Raw genomic sequence first — 27,259 nt, 5'->3', positions numbered from 1 at the left:
AAAGAGATGCTTAATGCAATGTTAAATAATTATAACACATTATTTTCTTGGAGGGATAGAGTGTGATAATTTATTTGTATTATTCCCCATAATAGGTAACGGCATTTTTGTCTAAATTCCTTTGACATGTCAGTCTATTCTACTCTATTCTATTCAAAGATTCTATTCTAATATTCTATTCTAAGATTCGATCCTATTCTATTCTTATCAACAGGTGGCACTATAATACAAACGTATAGGCCTAGGCCAGGGCTCTCCAACTCTCCTTCAAAACCTAAAGGAGGGTAGCTCTCCAGAAACAGGGTTGGAGAGGCCTTGCCTAGACTATCTCAGCAGAGACATCCTACACATCTTATTCAATCATCTACCATATGTAATCCATAAAGAAAGACAGACAAAATATAACCGATAATTTATGAACACACAAAATATGTGCAGAATTAGTTATACACACACAAAAGATAACTAATATCAATATTCACACAACAGAGTGCTGTGTGCCTATTCAAATGCTTTCAAACACAACCCTCACTTCCATAAAATAGATAGATTGGTGAAATGAGAGATTTAACCCATAGCCTTGACCCATCCATGTCACGCCCGATCAGAGATAACCGTACGTCAAGTAATTAGGGAAGGGAGGATGATTTGATTGGATTTTGATTTGATTTATCCAACTGTATTGAAACGGGCCGATTTATAGAACTCCAGCGCCTGAGAGCTGGTTTCCAGTTACCACAGCCACAAAATTGGATATGTGGTAAAAATTCTAGAAAACTAAAATTAAGTTTTTGATCTCAATTTAAGGTTAGGGTTAGGCTTAAGTTTAGCAGTGTAGTTAAGGTTAGGGTTAGGTTTAAAATCACATTTTAAGAAGATAAATTGTGAATATAGGCAGGGTTTATTACTTTGTGACTGTGGTAACTACTGACGACGATAGGCTCTCTACATCATATCCTGTCGGGTTTCTTCCTCCGTGCACGTCCGGAAGGTGGGGTTTTGTGTTGTAGCGGACAGTTATTCATTCTGTGTTAAATCAGTGGTACTTAGCAGCCCTATGCCTCGGTATGCACCATTAACGCGCTTATCAAGATAGCAGCAAGAAAGGGGAGAGGCCTGCTTTGGTAAGCTTTCATAAATATCTCATATATATATATATATATTTATTACAGAATATTTATTTAGACATAGGCTTTGACCGTTACTTCTCCGTGCTTACAGTGTGAGAGGGAAGGAAGGAAGATCTGCCTAGATTGAAATCTGCAAATATTTTGATTTACGGACTATATAATACATGTCCGTATTTGTGACTGCTCTTTGAAACGAAGAAAATACAATTATTAAAAATAGTGGTAGGGCCTTTCCCAGTTGCACTGATCCAACTGAAAGCACACTCCTCGAGGCAGGCGGTAACGGATATGTGGCACGAGTATAATAGACGTCATTTGGAGACAGTCAGTATGTCCTTGTATTTTGATACATTGTTGCAGTTGGCGGTATTATGGACTAAAGCGAACAATATTGCTATCATTTTGCTCTTGTAACAAGGCCTAAAAAACGATCATTGATGGGTAGGCTACTCTATCACTGCACCATTTTCTTATGTTTATTGTTTGCTCTGGTAGTCAGCTGTTTTAATAAACTCAACTAACAAATCATATTAATCATAGTCTACAACTGTTATGTTGATTGATGCTTTCCCAGTGACGCTCTCAGTGGCCAATACAGCCTTCATCCTGTAGAGGTCACTGATATTTTTTCCTTTAAATAGCCTACGTTAACAGATGCAGTAGGCCTATTAACTCGGCTACACATTAGATACAGTAACAGTGTGTTAGGCAATTCTTCCTCTGATGACTTCCCCAGATAGAATGTTTCATTCATCTCTCCTAGGGTCTACCATGGATGATTTTAACAGACCATGCTATAGGTAAACACTGGTAACATTTATTTAGGAATACTCTGACTGCATCTACCCGAGAATCTGTAGAAGTGGACACGTCACAGCTTGTTCCTTATTTGCCTTATGCACGTAAACACTGTGCTGCCGACATGGTTTGTATCATGCATACGTTGATTTTACCCATGTCTAATGAGGTGGACACTCCCAAGGTAGCTCACACGCTTGTGTGTTTCGTGAAATCTGACCAGTCAGCAAAACTCTATTTTGCTCATCTTGTCTGTACGTTAGGGCACACCTAATATTCATGGCTTCTTGGCTCTCTGAAAAGGAATGATGTGTACTGCCTGGTCAAAATATGTCACCAAGCCAACAGAGCAAGGCTTCTTAGGCCCTTTAAGTAATGACATTTTAAGTTGGTACTGAAACCGATGCAGAGTATTTATGGTCCTAATGGTTAATTATGTTAGCAATCATCTTAACAATCATGTCATGTAACCTTTAGGAAGTTTAGAAATTACTTAAATATTGCTTTTTTGTTGTGTTTTGATCAGTTATTTTGTGGCTTGCTGTTACTGTTATTGCTAGGGTTGGGTGTATGTAAGTATGTAACCTTCACATGTGCCTTTATCACATGACATGACAGTCTGAGGGGCCGTATGGTGTGGAACATCACACCAGGGTGTGAGAGGGGCAGGCACACACACACACACACACACACACACACACACACACACACACACACACACACACACACACACACACACACACACACACACACACACACACACACACACACACACACACACACACACACACACACACACACACACACACACACACACACACACACACACTGTGATATGGTAATATAAGACACTGAGCTGTGTAGTTGGAACATTCCCTATGAAGCTCTCTGTTGCTCAAAGTGGAGAAAGTCCTAGTTTAATTTGGTCCCTGAAGGAATACAGCCTGGAAAAGACCCAGACATGTCCCTGAAGGAATACAGCCTGGAAAAGACCCAGACATGTCCCTGAAGGAATACAGCCTGGAAAAGACCCAGACATGTCCTAGAAGGAATACAGCCTGGAAAAGACCCAGACATGTCCCTGAAGGAATACAGCCTGGAAAAGACTCAGACATGTCCCTGAAGGAATACAGCCTGGAAAAGACACAGACATGTCCCTGAAGGAATACAGCCTGGAAAAGACCCAGACATGTCCCTGAAGGAATACAGCCTGGAAAAGACCCAGACATGTCCCTGAAGGAATACAGCCTGGAAAAGACCCAGACATGTCCCTGAAGGAATACAGCCTGGAAAAGACCCAGACATGTCCCTGAAGGAATACAGCCTGGAAAAGACCCAGACATGTCCCTGAAGGAATACAGCCTGGAAAAGACACAGACATGTCCCTGAAGGAATACAGCCTGGAAAAGACACAGACATGTCCCTGAAGGAATACAGCCTGGAAAAGACACAGACACCTTCGGAGAAGGTAACCCGAAATGGTCCTGTGATAATTGTTTGTGTTTCTGCTGGTCAGAGGGAGCAGGCGCTCTGCGCCAAACGAATGGGGACGGGATGTGACTTGTTTTGCTCTCAAGAAAAGGGCGTCATTTAAAGGAGGGATTACTGGGGTAGCGGTAAATGTGAAAGCTGACCAACTGAAGGGGAAGATTCCCTGTGTTTGTGATGCTCGTCGTTTGGTGCGACGCAGACAGGGTGTCGTGAGCGGTGAAACAGAAGAGTCAATGTCTGTTCTTTTGAGTTTTGATGTTGGTTCTTTGCCTGACAAAGGGATGTTATGCTATTTCACCTATCCTGTACGAGCTTTTGTGCCGAACACATTGTTGTTACAGGTGTCAAGCTCATGTGGATGTGACAGCAGTCTGTAGGAGGGAGGTTCCTAGATGTGAAAAGATAAATAATAATACATCAATATTGATCACAAGTATAAGGGAGTTATACTCCAGTCTAGTTGGTGGTGGTAATGCAACATTTAATTTATCGGATGCCAACCACCGTTAAACCTCATTGAAGAAGAAGAAGATCTTAAGTTTGAACACACAGTTTTGTAGCTTCAATGAGGATAACAGAGTTCCTCAAGAGCCTATGCAAATCTCAAATATGGAATATTTACCACTATTACTGTATGTAATCAGCAATATTATTATTTTATGAGAATTTGTAATATGCATAAATATTCAAGGAACATTTTTAGTTAGCAGTGTACAAACTTAACATGATGAACGGGAATTGCATTAATGCTAATGGGTGAACAAAAATAATTACCTCAAAGCCACGCCTCCAATAAGCCACACCGCAAATATGATAGGCTGCCACTTCTACAATATATTATTACAAAGGTAAAACATTTAATCCCTCCAATCACAAAAAGCTTCCGTCTATGAATCTTTACACAGGTGTTCCTCAAATACCTTTTTCAGAGGGGTTCCTTGAGGAACCTTCTCAACTGGAAAGGTTCCGCTGGTGTGGAAACCCAAAAGGTTCTTATAGGCACCTCCTTTGGGCTCCTGAGTAATGCAGTGGTCTAAGACACTGCATCTCAGTGCAAGAGGTGTCACTGCAGTACCTGGTTCAAATCCAGGCTGCATCACATCCGGCCTTGATTGGGAGTCCCATAGGGTGGCACACAATCGGCCCATTGTTGTCCAGGTTTGGCTGGGGTAGGCTGTCATTGTAAATAAGAATGTGTTCTTAATTGACTTGTCTAGAAAAAATACTAATACTAATAATAGTGTAGGAAATAATCATTACAAAATCAAGGAAATGAAAGGAATCACAATTAAATGAATGAAATAAGAAGTGTATCTGGCTAGATATTGCATATGTAAAGAGGCCTACACTGAACGTACATTCAACAATTTTGCCAAATGCACGCTCCCTCAAAACTTGAGACATCTGTGGCATTGTGTTGTGTGACAAAATTGCACATTTTAGTGACCTTTTATTGTCCCCAGCAGAAGGTGCACCTGTGTAATGATCATGTTTAATCAGCAACTTGATATGCCACACCTGTCAGGTGGATGGATTATCTTGGCAAAGGAGAAATGCTCACTAACTGGGGATGTAAACAAATTTGTGCACAACATTTGAGAGAAATAAGCTTTTTATGCATATGGAACATTTCTGGGATCTTTTATTTCAGCTCATGAAACATGGAATCAATACTTTATAAGGTTGCATTCTGAGCATTCATCTGTCTTTGAAGGCGGAGTGTAGAGGCTGCACTATCAGATCCTCATTTAGGTCCTCTTAACAAGATGACACATATTTTTACAGCAGTGTCGTGTCTAGTCTTTATTCACATATTTTGGAGTAACTTCAGACAACCAGTCTGACAAGGCATTCAGATTCTCACAGCTGGAGTGTTCGTGCTAGGTTTGTTTGTACCTATCTGAATAAACAGTTAAAGGGTTATGAATGTCTTATGACAAGGATTGTGAATTGGTAATTTTACCTTTATTTAACTAGGCACATCAGTTAAGAACAAATTCTTATTTTCAATGATGGCCTAGGAACAGTGGGTTAACTGCCTGTTCAGCTCGGGGATTTGAACTTGCAACCTTTCGGTTACTAGTTCAACACTCTAACCACTAGGCTACCCTGCCGTAATGGCCTTGGGTATGGCATGGTTGTCAGAAAGGAATTACTTTTTCAGAAGAGAAACTGTCAAGAATTCGGACTTGACATTCTGCTGCTGTTCTATCCCAGAGAAGCCGCTCTATTTCGCTGACTGCTTGTGAAGGACTGGCTCTATCTCTGTTTTTAAGAAGTGGAGAAAGGTCCTGAGAATGGGACTCAACTGGCCCTGAATTCCTTCTCTCCCCCCGGAACCCCAGGCACTAACTCAGTTACTGTCTCCGAGCTACTCGAGGCTCTTTCATTTAGAATGTTACTTTCTAATGTAATCCCTATGGTTACTTTCTGTTAAAGCAGAAAGAATATGAGGACTATTATCTGATATACAAGTAGCAGGAGAGTCAAAACGATAGGTTTCCTCCAGGGTCCAGGGTGCTTTCTTTCCAGTTTATCCTAACCAAGGTTCAGTTAGCTCCGATTCTAGACCAGGAGACCAGGAACCTCATGGTAAGCCATCTAAGGTCCTAGAGACCTTAGCTGGCTTACTCTGGCCTGTTTTCTAAAAAGTCATTCAGAATGTAATGTCAGAGTTAGAAGACCATCTGCTAATGGTCTTGGCATTGAAGGTTGGGTTATACTGGCACCAATATACAGGTATTTTATGACATCTTGGGATGAGCTCCATTTTTCAGAGACTGATTCAGAAATAGACCAATCATTATGCCATCTACTGCTCTGGTGGGAGGGAATGCTGTATATTCTCTCTGCAGGAGTGTCAGCTCCTATCAGTGACCTGGTGATTAATGCCCTATTGGCTGCCCCTTGTGCCTACTGGAGAGATAGGGGTCCTGTGGGTACCATCTACCCACAGGACCCCTATCAGTAATATTTGAGATTCAAAATACATTAGCTGTGCTCCATTGGACTTGAGCTTGGTGAAATGTAACCAAACCCCGCCCGCTTGGTCTTCCAGGTAGACTAAATGCAAACACTCAGTGTTTTTAATGATTTCAAATATAAATTGACCCCAGGTCTGGGTCTTAGTTGGTACTAGAGGTTGACCGATTATGATTTTTCAATACCGAAACCGATTATAGTAGACCAAAAAAAGGTGATACCGATTAATCTGCCAATTTAATTTTTGTATTTATTTATGTGTAATAATGACAATTACAACAATACTGAATTAATACTTTTATTTTAACTTGATATAACACATCAGTAAAATCAATTTAGCCTCAAATAAATAATGAAACATGTTTAAATAATGCAAAACCAAAGTGTTGGGGAAGAAAGTAAAAGTGCAATATGTGCCATGTAAGAAAGCTAACGTTTAAGTTCCTTGCTCAGAACATGAGAACATATGAAAGCTGGTGCTTCTTTTTAACATGAGTCTTCAATATTCCCAGGTAAGAAGTTTTAGGTTGTAGTTATTATGGGAATTATAGGACTATTTCCCTCTATACCATTTCTATTTCATATACCTTTGACTATTGGATGTTATTATAGGCACTTTAGTATTGCCAGTGTAACAGTACAGCTTCCGTCCCTCTCCTCACTCCTACCTGGGCTCGAACCAGGAACATAATGACCACAGCCACCCTCGAAGCATCGCTACCCATGCCGAGCAAGGGGAACAACTACTCCAAGTCTCAGAGCGAGTGACGTTTGAAACGCTATTAGTGCGCACCCCGCTAACTCGCTAGCCATTTCACATCACATCGTTAAATCAGCCTAATCTCGGGAGTTGATATGCTTGAAGTCATAAACAGCAGAGCTGTTGGCAAAACGCCCAAAAGTGCTGTTTGAATGAATGCTTATGAGCCTGCTGGTGCCTACCATCGCTCAGTCAGACTGCTCTATCAAATCATAGACTTTAATTATAACATAATTACACACAGAAATGTGAGCCTTAGGTCATTAATATGGTAGAATCCGGAAATTATCATCTCGAAAACAAGAGGTTTATTCTTTCAGTGAAATATGGAACCGTTCCATATTTTATCTAACAGGTGGCATCCATAAGTCTAAATATTCCTGTTACATTGCACAAGCTTCAATGTTATGTCATAATTACGTAAAATTCTGGCAAATTATTTCACAATGAGCCAGGCGGCCCAGAATGGTTGCATATACCCTGACTCTGCGTGCAATGAACCGCAAGAGAAGTGACAATTTCACCTGGTTAATATTGCCTGCTAACCTGGATTTCTTTTAAATATGCAGGTTTAAAAATATATACTTCTGTGTATTGATTTTAAGAAAGGCATTGGTGTTCATGGTTAGGTACACGTTGGAGCAACGACAGTCCTTTTTCGCGAATGTGCACTGCATCGATTATATGCAACGCAGGACACGCTAGATACACTAGTAATATCATCAACCATGTGTAGTTATAACTAGTGATTATGATTGATTAAGTTTAATGCTAGCTAGCAACTTACCTATGGTTCTTACTGCATTCGTGTAACAGGCAGTCTCCTCTTGAGACAGGTGGTTAGAACTTTGGACTAGTTAACCGTAAGGTTGCAAGATTGAATCCCTGAGCTGACAAGGTAAAAATCTGTCGTTCTGCCCCTGAACAAGGCAGTTAACCCACTGTTCCTAGGCCGTCATTGAAAATAAGAATGTGTTCTTAACTGACTTGCCTAGTTAAATAAAGATTAAATAGAGGTGTACATTTTTATTTATTTAAATCGTCGTCCAAAATTACAGATTTGCGATTGTTATGAAAACTTGAAATCGGCCATTCCGATTAATCGGTCATCCTCTAATACATATTATGTCTCTCTCTCTCACTGAAGCTGGGGATGTATTCACAAAATGCTTGTTTTCTTACTGCTTGTCCCAGCAAGCCCTAGGAGGTGGCTGGTCCCCCTGAGCCAGTGCTCCTAACACAGAACGTTAGGTTTAAGCATAAGCTCACTACCATAAAAACAGGCTTGGACAAGAATCAGTCGTGTCCTCCTTAGGCCTAAATGGTATGGAATCCAATGTTTGGAGTCTGTGTTTAACCTTTTTGTGATTATTTTCATTTTATCACCAAGCAAAATGACTAAAAAGTAAAAAGGGCTGTAGGTCAGTACAGAACCATCGTTCTTTACCATGCTACATTGTAATTTCTCAATGAACAACAATGTCCTATGGTCTCATAGCCTAGGCCCACCTTTACATTTTAGTCATTTAGCTGATGCTGTTATCCAGAATGACATATGGTAGTGAGTGCATACATTTCCAGCATGGGAATTGAACCCACAACCCTGGTGTTGCAAGCACTATGCTCTACTAAGTGAGCCACGCGGGAGCCATTCCTCTGTCCTCTGCCATCAGTCTGTCCCTGACTGTGTGCTTTGTTGAGGTAGGCCTCAATCACATTTATATGTTAGACTGTCTCTCTTTGTGCCTGCTTTGTATGTAGTGTCTCTGTGCTTGCCTGTGCTCTATTGAGGTAGTTGGCCTGAATCCCATTTGACTGACTCTGGCTGTGTATCAATGTCTCTGTGCCTGCTTGTGCCGGGGGACGCTGCTCGAGTGCCTCTCAGGCTGATTACAGTACATGCCACTGCAGATGTGTGACATTCTCCCGGTCATGTCGAGCGCCAGCAGCCCCTCTCTCTATCATGGAAATGGAACTGTGGTTTATGGTGCCAGAGCTGCACTAGCAGCGTGTTATAAAGCAGTAGTGGGAGACAGACAGACAGACAGACAGACAGACAGACAGACAGACAGACAGACAGACAGACAGACAGACAGACAGACAGACAGACAGACAGACAGACAGACAGACAGACAGACAGACAGACAGACAGACAGACAGACAGACAGACAGACAGACAGACAGACAGAGCCACGGGTCTGGAGTCTGCTCAGTACTATGAGAGCCCAGACAGAGAGACAGGGGTCTGGAGTCTGCTCATTGCTATGTGAGTCCAGACAGAGAGACAGGGGTCTGCAGTCTGATCAGTGCTATGAGAGTCCAGACAGAGAGACAGGGGTCTGGAGTCTGCTCATTGCTATGAGAGTCCAGACAGAGAGACAGGGGTCTGGAGTCTGCTCATTGCTATGTGAGTCCAGACAGAGAGACAGGGGGAGTCTGCTCATTGAGTCTGCTCATTGAGGGTCCAGACAGAGAGACAGGGGTCTGGATCTGTGAGTCCAGACAGAGAGACAGGGGTCTGGAGTCTGCTCATTGCTATGTGAGTCCAGACAGAGAGACAGGGGTCTGGAGTCTGATCAGTGCTATGAGAGCCCCGGCTGTGTCAGTGGGATGTGGGGCTGATATGTCTGTTTCCATCACCATTGCTCTCACTGGGAAGGTTTGATTTCAAGCCACTATGGCCACATAGCATCTGAGTGAGTAGGATGTGTGGGATAGATTTGAGTGTCACAATCAGATGTGGTCATAAAAGGATGCTTCCCATGTAGATCTTGTAGCACCATAAGGAAATGTAACTTTGTATGTCCTCAGACTTCTTAGGACCTATGAGATAGTCATGTATAACTTACACTACTAACATAATTATTTATATGTTAAAGTATTCTTGTAATAAGATTTAATAATGGGAAAGACATCCAGCGCCTTGAACGTACGTCTTGGGGAGCATAAATTCACTTTTAGATGTCAAGATATCACCCGTCGCCAGTTGCGAGACACTTTATAGAACAAAATCATTCTATTAATTAATTGCGCTGCGTCAGGATCAAAAAAGTTCAACCACCACGTAGAGGCCATGTGGATATACACTACCATTCAAAAGATTGGGGTCCCTTAGAAATGTCCTTGTTTTTAAAAGAAAAGCATTTTTTTTGTCCATTTTTAAAATAACATCAAATTGATCCGAAATATAGTATAGACATTTGTAAATGTCTATTATTATAATCAATTGTAAATGACTATTGTAGCTGGAAACGGCAGATTTTTTATGGAATATCTACGTAGGCGTACAGAGGCCCATTATCAGCAACCATCACTCCTGTGTTCCAATGGCACATTGTGTTGGCTAATCCAAGTTTATAATTTTAAAAAGCTTATTGATCATTAGAAAACCCATTTGCAATAATGTTAGCACAGCTGAAAACTGTTGTTCTGATTAAAGAAGCAATACAACTGTGTCACGGCCTTTGAAAGAACTGGACCAAGGTACATCGTGGTGAGCGTACATATTCCTTAATTTCATATGACGCAGACAAAAACAATAAACAATCCAAAAACCAACCGTGAAGCTTAAGGCTATAGTGCCAACAAACAAAGACAACATCCCACTCGGTAGTTAAAGTCTTGTCTCATCGCTGCAACTCCCTTATGGACTCGGGAGAGGCAAAGGCCGAGAGCCGTGCGTCCTCCGAAACATGATCTAGCCAAGCCGCACTGCTTCTTGACACAATGCCCACTTAACTCGGAAGCCAGCCGCACCAATGTGTCGGAGGAAACACTGTACACCTGGCGACCGTGTCAACGTGCACTGCGCCCGGCCCGCCACAGGAGTCACTAGTGCATGATGGGACAAGGACATCCCTGCCGACCAAACCATCCCCTAACTCGGGCGATGCTGGGCCAATTTTGCGCCGCCCCATGGGTCTCCTGGTCAGGGCCTGGACTCAAACTCAGAATCGCTAGTGGCACAGCTAGCATTGTGATGCATTGCCTTAGACCCTTGTGCCCCTCGGGATGCCCCTGTGACCCCAAGCCTTTGAACGGTAGTGTATACATTGAATTCTGTATCTCCAGTGTTTAAACAAAGAATTCGATTTCACCTCCTTCCTATAAGCCACGTTTAGATTGTTATACAAGAACACTGTCCATATCAGATTTAGCATATTGTTTATGAGTTGGCCCCACATGTTTCTGAACGTCTTCTCCCACCACAAAGGACAGCAATTCACATGAATTGATGTGATGTATTTAGGTGAGCGGACACCTGGGGCGATTGATTTGCTCCCATATCCTATAATTCTATCTTTTTGTGACTAATTTGTATTCAGGTAGTCCCTGATTTGCAGATGAGTGGCAACCCGGATTAGATGCACTTTCTGCTCATCTGTTATTCTTTAAAAATGCTGTTTAGAATGAAAGAAAATTGTACTTACACACTGAAGGCAGTAAAGCCAAAATGTCTGTGTACGCTTTCCTCAATACAGTAAAAAATGTAAAACATTGATTAATGAAGCTTAATGCAACATTTGAGTGTGAACCCATTGCACCTCTTCGTTTGTCAGATGTGATTGTTGCCATCACTCTGATTTATTTGGTTTGTGTGTTGGATTGGGCCAACAGATTGGGTGTACAGATTAGTCCTACAACTGTTAGCAGATTAGAGCCATGACTGAGTGTTGGCCTCATGAGAACACTCAGGATGCAGTTTCTTTGTTGGAAATCATGGAGAGGGAGCTGTAAATGTGTACAAGAGCTCAAGAAATGTATCCTGGCTCTCTATTGAAAGGAAAGAGAGAGTGCTAATTGAATACATCCGGACGGACGTCAGTATTTGAGTGTTCATTTTTGGAGAGTAAAAATTGTAGGCCTATTTTAACAATGAAAAAGATTTCTCAATTCAACTATGTTTACCTACAAGGATATACCAATTCTTAATTTAATTAAACAAACTTTTGATGTAGTTTTTATAACGGTGCGTGGAGCTACGGCTGTGCATTAAGCCCTATTGTTTATTCCCCAGTTCAAATAGCAAAATCAGTTCTATCATAGCGGAAATCAGACATTTCTTTTGCTGTTACTGTTGGCTAAATGACCAGAGAAAAGCAAGCAGCGTGTCCGATGTTTACCTCTGCCATGTGGATTTGTGTCATTCTGATTAGCCAAGAGTTTAAGCACAATTTTTTTGTTGTTGGGGGAAATTTGAAAAAAAAAGTACTATTATTCGAATGGTAAAATAATTTCAAATGCCCATCCCTACTTAGGAGTATGAGTGTGTGGGACAGTATTTTGGGATAGGGTGGGGGTGAGTGTTCGGGAATGTAGGAGGGTGTTAGTCATTGGGAGGTTCCTTGTATCCCCTCTATTAGTAACTCCCTTAATCATTTCCAGATGACTCAGATGAGCCATTTCTCTAATACTGGCCCCCAGCTGAAAGACTACTCTCCCTGATGTCATCACATGGTGTTTTTGCTCTATATATTCCAGAACTTTGTGCATTTACTATATCTTCCTCTAAGACAGGGGTGGGCAATTCTAGTCCTTGAGGGCCTGATTGGTGTCACAGTTTTGCCTCAGCCCCAGCTAACACACGTGACTCTAATAATCACCTAATCATGATATTCAGTTTTGAATGCAGTTTGATGAATCAGCTGTGTTTGCTAGGGATGGAGAAAAAGTGTGACACCATTCAGGCCCTGGAGGACTGGAGTTGCTCACCACTGCTCTAAGATATATATGTGCAAGTGTGTTAGATCAGCCCTTATCTATTCCCTCAATTTAAATACGAGGGAAGGCACTTCACAAGTCAATGTATGAATGAAGTGAATTAGGGGGGTTAAGAATTCGGAAGTGTGAATCTACTATTAAGCGACTAGGGTGGTTGGCTCAGGCTTGAAAGAGAGACAGAGTTTAGCATCCTGCTGCCAAAATTAGTCAAAGAGTCCTTTGTGTGTCCCTCTGCTGGAGATGGTTAGTATGCATTGTGGGGTGTCGGGCAGCTGAGATTGGGGAGCTGCCTTATATCACAAACTAGCTACAGAATCTGTATTTTAACTGAATGAACCTTACGTACTGTTTCAAACATGATCTTTAAAGAAAGTAAACGTTGACAAATGTGCAATTAAAGTCAAAGTAAAACCTGTTTCTTTCCTACATTATTAATACCTACTCCAGGATCATAAACAAGGGATGTATCCCAATAATAGTTTATCTTCTCCTTAGGCTTAACCCCATTTAGTCCACTGGTCGATTTCTTTGGTCGATGGGCTGTTGGTCGACCAGGATTTTGCATGAAAGCGGAAAAAAATGTCATGCTCTGATTCTGTCGAAACGTCATAAAATTACCCGATTACTTCTTATCCGTTGCAAAAATAGTTGTGTTTGTCTGTCCGAAACTCACTGATGCAGGAAACTATGAGGTCCAAGAATATTTTACATCATGTTGTAAGTTAGCTAGCATGAGCAGGCTGGACCAAGTTAATAGTTGATACAATGTTTCAAGTTCCTTGCAGACAGACTATGCATAGCCAATGTGATTTAAAGGATATATATTTTTATCAGGATATTTTCTACCTGTGGGCTGCAATGTTTTATTTGTTGGCTTTATGTAGGCTATATTTACATATTGGCAATGGCAATAGAAGTTACTTTTAGATTTGTATAATTTTCATTTAGATATAAGTTTTATTAACCACATGACATTGAGATATGAAGACTATTATAAATTAAACTTAACTTCCACGAAAATATACATATGAAAATCTTGGCACTCCAAATGGAAAAAATGTTACCAACCTACTGTGTAACGTACTACCGTTAACTTCAGGAGCTTAACTAGGCTAGCAGCAGAGGGCAGTGGGGAGGAGTGTCACAGGTTCTTTTCTTCTGGTTAGGCTATATGATCTCTGGCTTCCTCTTTTTAGGAGAGCCCTACTTCTCCTGATGTGTGCACTAATCCACTACTTTATACAAATCTAAAAGCATGGACATTTCCACCATATTTCTTATACCAGTCATTCCCATTCAAATCAGGGAAGTGTACACTTTGCAAGGAAGGGGAGATAATTGGGGAAAAAGCCAGAGTCTCTCTGTACAGGGTGCTGCTTAGGTAACACCTGCCTTGTGACTTCAACTGTAGTCAACTTTGACTACAATCAATGCAACACTAGTCCATAAGCTATCTACGATACTTATTGTAGAGAAAGACTAGAAGGGAACTTCCTGCTTGTACCATTCACTGTGTTGAAATAGGACAAAAGAGAACAAGAAACTCTCTCATCAGTGAGGTATCATGGTTGACAGTCCTGTGCCCCTAGTACATGGTATACTGAACAGGTGATGAGGAACCGGCTAGTCCTGGTACTGTTCTGGAATGATGTGAGCAAACCCAGAGCAAATGCATACTGTAGCTTGGAGTGAGAGTCAGGGTTTTCAGAAAGGGAAGAGAGGCCTCCTAGCTGGGGGATGTTTTCTGGGCCTGTAATTCCCCACTAGATTTTTCAGGAAGTCCCCAACTGGCCTCTGAGGTGAAGGCAGGGAGAGTCATCTGGTTTCCTGTAGATTCCTTACTCATATCTAGAACAGAAATATATCTCTCTCATATTTATATAACTGGAATCTAGCCAGCCTACTGCATTCTGAACTCTTTACCAGAGCTGATGTTGAAATCGAACATCAGTTACAGTATGCTAACAAACTGGTCCCACCACGGCTCATGTTCTGAAACTCAGCAGGTTTTATAGCTTCAACTCATTTTTATGTTAAAGGAAGGAAGGACGGACTGACCCAACATTTGTTGACGACATCATAGCCTCACATTAATATGTATCACCATTTTATATAGGGCTTTATTTTTCGGCTGGCGTTGAGCCAGCACAATTGTCAAATGCATGCTAGTTGGCAATTTCGACCTGTTAAAGCTGATGTTGTGCCAAAAATCTCCCCCTGACAGAATTCCCCCACCCCCTATCGTGTGAACGCGCACACACTCAATTCTTCATTGCTGCGACTTGCTTGCTAGTTGAGCTTTATGACCACGTTAGGCTGCATTTAATTTTTTATATTTTTTATCTCGGTTTGATCGCAGGGGAGGCACTACTAATGTCTGCAGTTTTCGGTTTGGCTATTTGTTTCAAGTGTATTAGGCTATAAATAAATCTCTTTGACAAAATTTGTCATCTTTCAATCAATCAATCACATTTATTTATAAAGTCCTTCTTACATCAGCTGATGTCACAAAGTGCTGTACAGAAACCCAGCCTAAAACCTCAAACAGCAAGCAATGTAGGTGGGCACGGTGGGTAGGAACAACTCCCTAGAAAGGCCAGAGCCTAGGAAGAAACCTAGATGAACCAGGCTATGAGGGGTGGCCAGTCCTCTTGCCACAGAAAGTATTTGACTCTAGCCACAAAATTAAGGAAATTAGAAGGGGGGGGGGATTTCGGCAAGACCCTCCCCCTCTAATTTCCTTAATTTTGTGGCTTGAGTCAAATACTCTCTATGCAACATACTTCACGCCAGGATAGGCAACCTACCTTAATATTGTGTGTGTGTGTGTGTTATATTAAACATAGGAGGGAGTAAAATGTAGGCAAGCAATTAACATTAAACAACTACTAGTCGAATAAGACATGGGAGAGATGACGGATTTTATATTTATTTCTAGACTAATATTTTATATTTATTTATAGACTAAGATATTTATTTTTAGACTAATACACTTGAAACAAATAGCCAAACCGAAAACTGCAGACATTACTAGTGCCTCCCATGCAAACCGACATAAAAAATGACCCCGTTCTCTTCTATTTTCAAACCCAAGCACCAGGACTGGTAATATACCTGTCTTATATGAACTCGCTTGCACGGAGGTGGGAGGAGTGGCAATATCTCAGGTGTTTCCTTAAACGTGCTCTAAGGTGCCAATTTCAGTCTGCACTGGTGGGGATGTTTTGAGACCAACCGAAAACTGGTCTTAGTGGTAATGCGTTGGTTATTGCATGGAGTTTTTTTCCACAGAAGTGCAGCCTATCCAGCCATGATGCACAAAAAGCACAAGAGTGTTTTTTGTGCCCGTAAACCTCGTATTTAGAAACATAAAAAACAAATAGCCTCCTCTCTCAGTGAAGGCAGTTTTTTCGTCCCTGCCCAATGCATTTGCTAAGTAGTTAAGACTATCAATAAAGGGTTTGACTCCTAAGACTGCTTTGAAAATAAGCTTAATTAAAAGATCAAGTTTGGCAACAGCAAAACAGTGAGTAGACATCACCGTTTTATCTATGTAGGCAAGTACATTATTTTAGCCAGCTCCTGTTATTATTTTGGATGTGCGTTTTAAACATTTAAAAAAAGATACATGAAGGCTATGGAACGAGAGATTGGATAATCCGGTGATGCTCATATTTAAAAACATTTAAATTATTTTCCTTTAACAATTGCTTGTTTTCTGTTTGTTTGATCAGAAAACAAGCCCTTACAGTAGCCTATAACAAAAGCTGGTTCAACAGCAATGTGTCTGGTGTCTTTCTTATCCGAGACATGCATTACCCAAGTATCCTATCCATAAAATATTTCTAAATGGTCTACTCATGAGGCTTTTGCATTATTCCCAATTCATATAGACCTACCTGCAGAACATACTCCATTGGGCTTGTACCCATCCCCATTTCTCAAGAGAGACTCTTGTCCGGTTAATATTCATTAAAGCCAGTTACACCAATTTTGACTGTCAACACTCCAAACATATGGAGCAAACACTGGATGTTATTTATATTCATTTTTTACAGTTGCTATCACTTGTTACTACAGTTTATTAAGTAACATAAAATACTGTATCAGTCCACAATGGACTAGGACGAGAATATTCTGTTCCCCCAGCTGAATTAGAGTTAATCCACAGAATTTGAGACAACTCGTGCAGTATTAAGCCATGGAATGCCTTGATTGGTCAGTAAGTGTCCAAGCCCTTGTCACACCTAAAACTTGATTATTCATCAAAAACCCACAATTTCGCGCCACCACCAGCTATTGTGCTCATAATAACGGCTGTGAAAATAGCTAAAATAATTTCTGACACACCCCCGGACCTATAGTGCTACTGTCAGGGCTTAGATTTACAATCGGGTTTCTTTTGTTAAAATATAATACTTAAGGTTGTATTCGGTTGACTGCTGTTTATTTTGGATCAAATACCACAGTAGCATTAGCGCCACTTACTAGGCTGAACTATGAGTCATGAGTGCAGTAACCAGTAAACAGCATGGTGCCTGTTGCCTGACTTTACCCTCACCAATCTAACTTGTCATGTCTCCAGCAGCAGTCACCTGCTCTGCTCCTCCTCTTCCTGCACTCATTCCCCTCCCCCGTGTCCTGGGCTGAGCTCGTGTCCTGACATGTGCCTTGATCGGCCCCAGCCCTCCCACTTATCTCCTCTCTGCTATGGAGAGGGTGTGAGGTCACCCTGGTCAAGGACCTCTCACCCAACCATGCACAGATCCAGAGATAAGCATTTAGTAGTGGTAGTATTGGTGTCTCTGATGGGTCATTGGCATGGTTTGCTAACTACCTCTCTCAAAGAGTGCAGTGTATAAAGTCAGAACATCTGCTATCTCAGCCACTGCCTGTCACCATGGGAGTACCCCAAGGCTCGATCCTAGGCCGCACACTCCTCTCAACTTACATCAACAACATAGCTCAGGCAGTAGGAAGCTCTCTCATTCATTTATATGCAGATGATAGTCTTCTACTTAGCTGGCCCCTCCCTGGATTTTGTGTTAAATGCTTTACGACAAAGCTTTCTTAGTGTCCAACAAGCTTCCTCTACCCTTAACCTTGTTCTGAACACCTCAGCACATATCAAAGCTGCAGGCTAAAGTTAAATCTAGACTTGGTTTCTTCTTTTGTAATCGCTCCTCTTTCACCCCAGCTGCCAAACTAACCCTGATTCAGATTACCATCATACCCATGCTAGATTACGGAGACATAATTTATAGATCGGCAGGTAAGGGTGCTCTCGAGCGACTAGATGTTCTTTACCATTCAGCCATTAGAAATGCCACTACTGCTCCTTATAGGACACCTCACTGCACTCTATACTCCTCTGTAAACTGGTCATCTCTGTATACCAGTTGCAAGACCCACTTTTTGATGCTTATTTATAAAATCCTCTTAGGACTCACTCCCACCTATCTGAGATATCTACTGCAGCCCTCATCCTCCACATACAACACCCGTTCTGCCAGTCACATTCTGTTAAAGGTCCCCAACGCACACACATTCCTGGGTCGCTCGTCTTTTCAGTTCACTGCAGCTAGCGACTGGAACGAGCTGTAACAAACACTCAAACTGGACAGTTTTATCTCTTCAATCAAAGACCCAATCATGGACACACTTACTGACACTTGTGGCTGCTTTAAGTGATGTATTGTTGTCTCTACCTTCTTGCTTTTTGTGCTGTTGACTGTGCCTAATAATGTTTGTACCATGTTTTGTGCTGCTATCACATGTATTTGCAAATTATGGTGGAAAATAAGTATTTGGTCAACAACAAAAGTTTATCTCAATACCATGTTATATACCCTTTGTTGTCAATGACAGAGGTCAAACGTTTTCTGTAAGTCTTCACAAGGTTTTCACACACTGTTGCTGGTATCCTCTAGAGCTGTGATGTTTTGGGGCTGTTGCTGGGCAACACGGTCTTTCAACTCCCTCCAAAGATTTTCTATGGGTTGAGATCTGGAGACTGGCTAGGCCACTCCAGGACCTTGAAATGCTTCTTGCGAAGCCACTCCTTCGTTGCCCAGGCAGTGTGTTTGGGATCATTGTCATGCTGAAAGACCCAGCCACGTTTGATCTTCAATGCCCTTGCTGATGGAAGGAGGTTTTCACTCAAAATCTCACAATACATGGCCCCATTCATTCTATTTCTTTACATGGATCAGTCGTTCTGGTCCCTTTGCAGAAAAACAGCCCCAAAGCATGATGTTTCCACCCCCACGCTTCACAGTAGGTATGGTGTTCTTTGGATGCAACTCAGCATTCTTTGTCCTCCAAACACGACGAGATGAGTTTTTACCAAAAGGTTCTATTTTGGTTTCATCTGACCATATGACATTCTCCCAATCTTCTTCTGTATCATCCAAATGCTCACTAGAAAACTTCAGATGGGCCTGGACATGTACTGGCTTAAGCAGGAGGACACGTCTGGCACTGCAGGATTTGAGTCCCTGGCGGCGTAGTGTGTTACTGATGGCAGGCTTTGTTACTTTGGTCCCAGCTCTCTGCAGGTCATTCACTAGGTCCCCCGTGTGGTTCTGGGATTTTTGCTCACGGTTCTTGTGATAATTTTTGACCCCACAGGGTGAGATCTTGCGTGGAGCCCCAGATTGAGGGAGATAATCAGTGATCTTGTATGTCTTCCATTTCCTAATAATTGCTCCCACGGTTGACTTCTTCAAACCAAGCCGCTTACCTATTGCAGATTCAGTCTTCCCAACCTGGTGCAGCTCTTTGGTCTTGGCCATAGTGGAGTTTGGAGTGTGACTGTTTGAGGTTGTGGACAGGTGTCTTTTATACTGATAACAAGTTCAAACAGGTGCCATTAATACAGGTAACGAGTGGAGGACAGAGGAGCCTCTTAAAGAAGAAGTTACAGGTCTGTGAGAGCCAGAAATCTTGCTTTTTTGTAGGTGACCAAATACTTATTTCCCACCATAATTTGCAAATAAATTCATAAAAAATCCTACAGTGTGATTTTCTGGATTTTTTTCCCTCATTTTGTCTGTCATAGTTGAAGTGTACCTATGATGAAAATTACAGGCCTCTCTCATCTTTTTAAATGGGAGAACTTGCACAATTGGTGGCTGACTAAATACTTTTTTGCCCCACTGTATCTCTTTATGTAATGTTGTGTAGTCTCTCTTGTCATGATGTGTGGTTTGTCCTATATTTATATATATTTATTTTTAATCACAGGCCCGTCCCCGCAGGAGGAGTTATTTTCCCTTTTGGTAGGCCGCCACTGTAAATAAGAATTTGTTCTTAACTCACTTGCCAAGTTAAATATATGTTACATAAAAAAATAAAAATAGTGTACAGTGTAGTACACATGCAAATGAATGCTGACTGAGACATATTTTATACGCTGATATTACTCTGCATATTACACTAATAAATAGGCCTACAGGGACTGGCTGTGGACGACTATGGCTAAGCTTGGGATTTTTACATATTTCACTTATTTATTCACTTTCTGATTGATTAAAAAGAACTTTGCCTTGGCAGGCTTGATTAATAACGACTTTCCCCATTGTGAGGTGTGTCGTCGACTGACATGACTGTAAATCCTGTGTACATTAGTCTGTAGGCCCATCTTGACTCAATATATCAGATTCATTAATCATCACCCTGCTTTGAATGTATGAAACCCCTGTCGCTGTTAAAGAGTGAACATGTGTGTCTTACTGTCTGGTAGGCTATTCCAGGTGTCAGGGAGGAAGACCGTGTAGTAGAGAACATGGGCTACCTGGCTCTTCTATGCTACTATATCACTGTGCTATCTGTTGTATGTATGTGATGTGGAAGGGGGGAAGGCAGTGGGGAACATTGGCTGCCTGGCCCTGCGCTAGGCTGTGATGTATGGGCTCACTGTATCATCTGTGTAGACAACATGGGCTTTCCTCTAACTACTATATGGACTCACTGTTTCATCTAGGGCAGTGGTTCCCAAACTTGTAAGTGCTGTACCCCTTCAAACATTCAACCTCCAGCTGTGTACCCCCTCTAGCACCAGGGTCAGCGCACTCTCAAATGCTGTTTTTTTGCCATCATTGTAAGCCTGCCACACACACACTATACAGTACATTTATTAAACAGTGTGAGTTTTTGTCACAAACCAACTCGTGGGAAGTGACAAAGAGCTCTTATAGGACCAGGGCACAAATAATAATAATCAATCATTTTGCTATTTTATTTTGCCATCTTACATATAGAACTTTATTTGTTCATCAAATGCGGCAGGGTAGCCTAGTGGTTAGAGCATTGGACTAGTAACCGGAAGGTTGCGAGTTCAAACCCCTGAGCTGACAAGGTACAAATCTGTTGTTCTGCCCCTGAACAGGCAGTTAACCCACTGTTCCTAGGCCGTCATTGAAAATAAGAATGTGTTCTTAACTGACTTGCCTGGTTAAATAAAGGTAAAATTAAAAATTGTGAATAACTCACCACAAGTTAATGAGAAAGGTGTGCTTGAAAGGATGCACATAACTCTGCAGTTTTGGGTTGTATTGGAGAGAATCTCAGTCTTGAATAATGTTCCACACAGTCTGCTTTTATTTAGTTTTAATGCTAGTGAGGGCCGAGAATCCACTCTCACATATGTATGTGTTTACAAAGAGAATCAGTGTCTTAACAGCGCGATTTGCCAAAGCGGGATACTCTGAGCACAGCCCAATCCAGAAATCTAGCAGTGGCTTCTGATTAAATTCCATTTTCACAGAACCGCTTGTTGCAATTTTGATGAGGCTCTCTTGTTCAGATATCGGTAAGTGGACTGGAGGCAGGGCATAAAAGGGATAACGTATCCAGTTGTTTGTGTCAACCGTTTCGGGAAAGTACCTGCGTAATTGTGCACCCAACTCACTCAGGTGCTTCACTATTTCACATTTGACATTGTCTGTAAACTTGTTCATTTGCACAGACAAAAATTATACAATGATGGAAAGACCTGTGTAGTGTTCTTGTTAATGCAGACAGAGAAGAGCTCCAACTTCTTAATAATAGCCTCAATTTTGTCCAGCCCATTGAATATAATTGCAGAGAGTCCCTGTAATCCTAGATTCATATCATTCAGGTGAGGAAAAAACATTACTCAGATACAACAGTCGTGTGAGAAACTCGTCATCATGCAAGCAGTCGGACAAGTTGTCACGGAATTCTAGGAGTGGTGGGTGTAGAGCCAGGCACAGAGAAATTACACAGAAGAAAACCAACTTCACCACTGACAGTAGAAATAAACCCGCACAAAAGCAGCCGGGCACTGGAAGTTTAAATAGAACATTGATGAGCCAAAATAAGCAACAGGTGAAAACAATCAAGACAAAACTAACAGAAAAGAAAAAGGGATCGGTAGCAGCTAGAAGACCGGTGTTGACGACTGCCGAGCGCCGCCCGAACAGGGAGAGGAGCCACCTTCGGCGGAATTCGTGACACAAGTGAAACTCATAGAATTCACTGACTTGTATGCGAAGCAGTAATTGTTTCAAAACATCTCCCGCCATGTCACTGATGCATTGTGAAACAGTCTAGTTTGATGAAGACATCTGTATAGTTTTTTGGGCCTTTTCCCCCATCATTTTCCCAGCCATATCCGGCAGCAGGAAAAATTAAGTCCTTCCCAATAGTATGGGGTTTGCCTGTCCTAGCCACTCAGAAGCTCACCATATAAGACTCTTCTAGCCCCTTATTATTAATGATATCTGTTGCTTTTATACATGTTTTAGTACTCGAAAGTCATCTTCATTCTCGCTCCAAAAACTTCCGTGGCTTATATTTCAAATTGGCAGGTTTTGTTTCTAAATGTCTGTGCAAGAGTGACGGTTTCATCATGTTGTGAGATAGTACTTTTGCACAGACAGTGGTTACTCCTTTAAAAGTTGTGTCATGCTGCAGTACACCTTGCGGGCTGCTGCAGCAGCATTCTGAGGCACTTTATCTAATTGTCAGCCAATAATTCTGTTAATGTGAGTTAGAGCTAGTTTGACCACCAGAGGGCATCTTTGAGAAGCATTTGATAGACTTCCATATTGGCATTACAAGATAATTTTAAAACCTTTTTTGTAATAACATAGTATATGGGATTGATTTTAAGAAATTTAGCTTGATTAATATTATGGTGTTTCTATTCCGAGAAAAACAAAACCCTCCGGGTTTCCGTTAGGATGTAATGGATAATATGACCCTGTACAGTGTGACAGTCAAGAGTAGGCTACAGCATAAGAAGATTGGGGGATTCTAAATGGTTTGCCTTCATTAGACAACTTTGTTCCAATATTTCTGTAAATCAGTGATATTTACTCCCATAGTAATTTCCTATGGATCCATGACTAAATCAACATCTGCATTTTGAAAGAGTATTTTCATCATTACTTTATTAACGAAAGCATAACGATGCTAGTGAAGAAATACAGTACTGTGCAGTATATGCTTTTACTTTGGATAAAAAAGCATTTAACGCATTTTGCATATTTGTTTATTAGGCTACTGTGTAGCATAGTACAGTACTGGGTTGGCATAGTACAGTACTGGGCTATTTGGCTAAATAATCCCTGTGTCGTGCGGGCAGGGCACGCGGAACACCGTGATTCAATTCTCAGACGGGGTGGAAGGTCCTTGTAAATAAGAATATGTTCTTAACTGACTTGCCTAGATCAATTCAATCCGGCGTGCCTGCGCTCATAAATTCAGAGCATTGTCAGCCGGTCACGGGTGCACCTCAGCCACGCTCAAGGTACTAAATGATATCATAACCGCCATCGATAAAAGACAGTACTGTGCAGCCGTCTTCATCGACCTTGCCAAGACTTTCGACTCTGTCAATCACCATATTCTTATCGGCAGACTCAGTAGCCTCGGTTTTTCGGATGACTGCCTTGCCTGGTTCACCAACTACTTTGCAGACAGAGTTGAGTGTGTCAAATCGGAGGGCATGCTGTCCGGTCCTCTGGCAGTCTCTATGGGGGTGCCACAGGGTTCAATCCTCGGGCCGACTCTTTTCTCTGTATATATCAATGATGTTGCTCTTGCTGCGGGCGATTCCCTGATCCACCTCTACGCAGACGACACCATTCTATATACATCCGGCCCATCCTTGGACACTGTGCTATCTAACCTCCAAACGAGCTTCAATGCCATACAACACTCCTTCCGTGGCCTCCAACTGCTCTTAAACGCTAGTAAAACCAAATGCATGCTGCCTGCACCCGCACGCCTGACCAGCATCACCACCCTGGATGGTTCCGACCTTGAATATGTGGACATCTATAAGTACCTAGGTGTCTAGCTAGACTGTAAACTCTCCTTCCAGACTCATATCAAACATCTCCAATCGAAAAGCAAATCTAGAGTCGGCTTTCTATTCCGCAACAAAGCCTCCTTCACTCACGCCGCCAAACTTACCCTAATAAAACTGACTATCCTACCGATCCTCGACTTCGGCGATGTCATCTACAAAATTGCTTCAAACACTCTACTCAGCAAACTGGATGCAGCTTATCACAGTGCCATCCGTTTTGTCACTAAAGCACCTTATACCACCCACCACTGCGACCTGTATGCTCTAGTCGGCTGGCCCTCGCTACATATTCGTCGCCAGACCCACTGGCTCCAGGTCATCTACAAGTCCATGCTAGGTAAAGCTCCGCCTTATCTCAGTTCACTGGTCACGATGGCAACACCTATCCGTAGCACGCGCTCCAGCAGGTGTATCTCACTGATCATCCCTAAAGCCAACACCTCATTTGGCCGCCTGTGACTGGAACGAATTGCAAAAATCGCTGAAGTTGGAGACTTTTATCTCTCTTATCAACTTCAAACATCTGCTATCTGAGCAGCTAACCGATCGCTGCAGCTGTACATAGTCTATCGGTAAATAGCCCACCCATTTTTACCTACCTCATCCCCATACTGTTTTTATTTATTTACTTTTCTGCTCTTTTGCACACCAATATCTCTACCTGTACATGACCATCTGATCATTTATCACTCCAGTGCTAATCTGAGAAATTGTAATTATTCCCCTACCTCCTCATGCCTTTTGCACACAATGTACATAGACTCCCCTTTTTTTCTACTGTGTTATTGACTTGTTAATTGTTCAAATCAAATCAAATTTTATTTGTCACATACACATGGTTAGCAGATGTTAGCGCGAGTGTAGCGAAATGCTTGTGCTTCTAGTTCCGGCAATGCAGTAATAACCAACAAGTAATCTAGCTAACAATTCCAAAACTACTACCTTATAGACACAAGTGTAAGGGGATAAATAATATGTACATAAAGATATATGAATGAGTGATGGTACAGAGCGGCAAGATACAGTAGATGGTATTGAGTGCAGCATATACATATAAGATGAGTATGTAAACAAAGTGGCATAGTTAAAGTGACTAGTGATACATGTATTACATAAGGATGCAGTAGATGATATAGAGTACAGTATATACGTATACATATGAGATGAATAATGTAGGGTATGTAAACATTATATTAGGTAGCATTGTTTAAAGTGGCTAGTGATATATTTTACATAATTTCCCATCAATTCCCATTATTAAAGTGGCTGGAGTTGAGTCAGTGTGGTGGCAGCAGCCACTCAATGTTAGTGGTGGCTGTTTAACAGTCTGATGGCCTTAAGATAGAAGCTGTTTTTCAGTCTCTCGGTCCCAGCTTTGATGCATCTGTACTGACCTCGCCTTCTGGATGATAGCGGGGTGAACAGGCAGTGGCTCGCGTGGTTTCTGTCCTTGATGATCTTTATGGCCTTCCTGTGACATCGGGTGGTGTAGGTGTCCTGGAGGGCAGGTAGTTTGCCCCCGGTGATGCGTTGTGCAGACCTCACTACCCTCTGGAGAGCCTTACGGTTGTGCGCGGAGCAGTTGCCGTACCAGGCGGTGATACAGACCGACAGGATGCTCTCGATTGTGCATCTGTAGAAGTTTGTGAGTGCTTTTGGCGACAAGCCAAATTTCTTCAGCCTCCTGAGTTTGAAGAGGCGCTGCTGCGCCTTCTTCACGACGCTGTCTGTTTGGGTGGACCAATTCAGTTTGTCTGTGATGTGTACGCCGAGGAACTTTAAACTTACTACCCTCTCCACTACTGTTCCATTGATGTGGATAGGGGGGTGCTCCCTCTGCTGTTTCCTGAAGTCCACAATCATCTCCTTAGTTTGTTTACTCCATGTGTAACTCTGTGTTGTCTGTTCACACTGCTATGCTTTATCTTGGCCAGGTCGCAGTTGCAAATGAGAACTTGTTCTCAACTAGCCAACCTGGTTATTAAATAAAGGTGAAATAAATAAATAAAAAAGATTGTTTCGCTCTTGGAGTGCACACTGGATGTTCGAGCCGAGGAGTAGTGTTGATTTGAACATTCTGGCCTTACAACTGCAGTCAAGCACCCAAGCTAACGTTGGCTTGCTAGCTACTTCCAGACATAAATGAGACCACTCTGACCATTTTACTCGCGTTAGCACAGCTGGTTAGGCAGTTTTCGTGTTCACCAGAGTGTTTGTGACGTTTACTGACACCGGCCATATTCAACAGGTGTTGAGTGTTCATAAATGAATTATTCTGCTCTCTGGTACACTCAGAGGAGAGTGCTCTGAAATTGGAGTACATAGCCAGAGCAGATTTACGAAAGCACCCCAATGTCCATTGAGAACGCCTAACGACTATACCATTTAGCTAAGCTAAGAATGACGGGAATAATCCTATAGTTAATATACTGTCAAGTTTGATGCATAACTACTAACGTTAGGTAGATGGCTAACATACTGCTGTAATGATATGCTACGTGGTTCGTAAGGACAACATAGCTAACATTATCAGCCAATATAACGTGTAAGGTAATTTGTTTGAAAAGTCATTACTTTATTACATTGAGCAGCAAGCTTCCGCGAGGACGCACTCTATCAACTCTGCGGCTTGAGCATGCTTTTGGTGCACAGTCGATAGCACGCTGGACTTCGTGCAAGAAGGTTGAGGGTTTGAAACCTGCTCCCTACTTGTTTCATTTCAAGTCATGCACAACTATCAGTTTATTATTTGGTTTATATTTCCAATTAATTGTCAGTTAGAGACACAGTAGTGCATTGGGACCCAAAAGCATCATCAGTGCTCTAACTCCCCCTTGGACGTTAGGGCAAATCTGGTCTGTGATAGGAGAGGGGTTTTTCAACTAGCTCGGCTATTTAGTAAGGTTGAATAGTCTATTGTTTAGCTATTAGCCCCCCTCCCCAACTTGCAACAAATTGTTGTTACTCCCATCTTGTCCTTGCCCTCTTCCACGTGTCATTCTCCGCCAGAGTGGCTCGCTTGTGCCTGTGCTGACA

General features: G+C 41.9%; 1 protein-coding gene across 2 annotated transcripts in view; it reads left to right on the top strand.

The window, feature by feature from the left end:
• Positions 1-976: 976 nt before the first annotated feature.
• Positions 977-27,259, top strand: part of LOC124047548 (ras-related protein Ral-B-like) — a 43,987-nt gene continuing 17,704 nt past the window's right edge. For both annotated transcript variants that reach the window (XM_046367862.1, XM_046367869.1), the window contains exon 1: positions 977-1,124. The gene's annotated coding sequence lies outside the window, so the exon portion shown is untranslated. The remainder of the gene's footprint in view (positions 1,125-27,259) is intronic.

This window comes from Oncorhynchus gorbuscha, linkage group LG01 (genome assembly GCF_021184085.1).
Source record: "Oncorhynchus gorbuscha isolate QuinsamMale2020 ecotype Even-year linkage group LG01, OgorEven_v1.0, whole genome shotgun sequence".
Taxonomy (NCBI): Eukaryota; Metazoa; Chordata; class Actinopteri; order Salmoniformes; family Salmonidae; genus Oncorhynchus; species Oncorhynchus gorbuscha.
The sequence above is the reverse complement of the archived record's forward strand: the minus strand, read 5'-3'. Positions and strand labels throughout refer to the sequence as shown.